Source organism: Ambystoma mexicanum, chromosome 5p (genome assembly GCF_040938575.1).
Source record: "Ambystoma mexicanum isolate Mex_15411 chromosome 5p, UKY_AmexF1_1, whole genome shotgun sequence".
Classification (NCBI taxonomy): domain Eukaryota; kingdom Metazoa; phylum Chordata; class Amphibia; order Caudata; family Ambystomatidae; genus Ambystoma; species Ambystoma mexicanum.
In genome coordinates, this window is record NC_090930.1 from 267003258 (window position 1) to 267005112 (window position 1855).

Genomic DNA, 1855 nt, shown 5'->3' on the forward strand with positions numbered 1-1855 from the left:
TTACATGTGGTCCTGAGTGAACTATATATGGCCCCTAAGGCCAAGGATGAGCACAACAAGATTGCCAGGGTAGCGGCATATTTATATTTATATATGGGAGCCATACAGGACAAATGTGCTGAAGGCCAAGATCTGGCAAATAGGCAACTGATGGCATTAGAGAAGGCCCAATCTGACCTGGTCTCTTCTGAGCATAGGCTGCAGAGGAGCCAGGAGTCTGAAAATGATAGTAGGCAGTACATTATTAAAATAAAGGAGGATATGGATATCCTGCAACAGGAAAAGGCTGACCAGGATACCAGATTTCTGGCCTTGCAGAAGGAGTACCAAGAAGGTTTGGACTCCCTACTGCAGAGCCAGAAAAATCTGGAGCAACAACTAGACTTTAACAGGGCATGCACAGAGCAGGTAGCCACCCTGCAAATCCGACTAGACAGAGAGAAAGAGGAAAGCAATACATTGATTTTGAAAGACCTGGATACCCAGGCAGAGTTTGATCAAGAACGGCAGAAAGCTGGTGCCTTTCAAAGGCAGAGGGACGACCTGGCGGCACAGATGCAGGCTCTTAGTCAGGAAAGGGACACCTTAGGCCAGGAAGTCTGCCAATTAAAAGAAAAAATTGAAGAAAATCACTTGGCCCTCCAGGGACTGGGTGACCTCCAAAAAGAGCATCATAACTTGTTAAAGCACACCAGGAGGGTGGAAGATGCTCTGGCAAGAAAGGAACAGGCCAGTAGGGATGGGACTCAGGAGGTAACCCTCCTGCAGCAAAGACTGGCCCAGTATTCCAGGACCAATCAGGAGGCGCAGAGAGAAAATGAGGCTCTCAGTTAGCACAATGATAGGCTCCAGCAACAGGTAGCCATGCAGGAGAGACTGATAGAGTCTAGTAAGGCCTTAACTGAGGAACTGAAAGCGCAGGCTCTTGCATTGCAACAGGGAGTAGGGGCTGACAGAGATGAAGTTCGCTGGGAAAGGGAAACACCTGAGCATAACCTCAGGAGCACTATTACCAGAGGCATTCATCTCTCTCAGTCCTTGGACTCTGCCACCCCCATGTCCCCTGGCGCACATGAGCACAGGGCCACAGGGAGGGCAGATTACTATCCAGCCAAAAGTATGGGGTTCATAGGCCAGTACCTCCCAGGAATGGATGGGCGGGCATCCGGGCATGGGCACCTAAGCACAGTGCAATTTAGTGGGGAACCCCAGGAGAGTAGGCCCACTAAGGGCATCCTGAAAACCTCTGCCCAGTTAGGTCAGTGTGGGGGGTACCAATCAAATCCTGGCAGCAAGGAGGGATCTGAAGACTCCTCTGAGCGGCCCAGGACACAGGAGGCTAGGTCCCCACATTCTGCCAGCCATTCCCAGGCTCGCAGAATCTGGGAAAACCTGGAAGATCAGACGGGCACCTCTGGGACCAGTGCCTCTGAGTCAGAGGATGAGTGGACCAGGGTTACCCGAACCAAAAAGGCCAATAAGGCAAAAAGGGCCTTGCTTAAGGACCCCTTAAAGCAGATCAAGGCAATAAGGAGTGTCATCAACCCTTACCACAAGAACGCCAAGTATTCTGTTTGGGAACAATTGGAGCTTTATGAGCAAATGATGGAGACTTTCCATTTGAAGGAGAGCAGTAGCTGCATTCAGTATGTCAAATGGACATTCTCCCCTGAATACTCCAGTTTCTTTGCGGGGCTGGAGGACCAAAATCATTCAAGATGGTCCACCTACAGGGCGGCCATCTTGAAACATTTTTCTGTTCACAGAAATCCCCAAGAGGTTCGCAAGGCAGCCTACAATTTGCAATGTGGGGAGGATCAGGCCCCACAAGAATTTGTGCAGAAGTTAAAGCGTG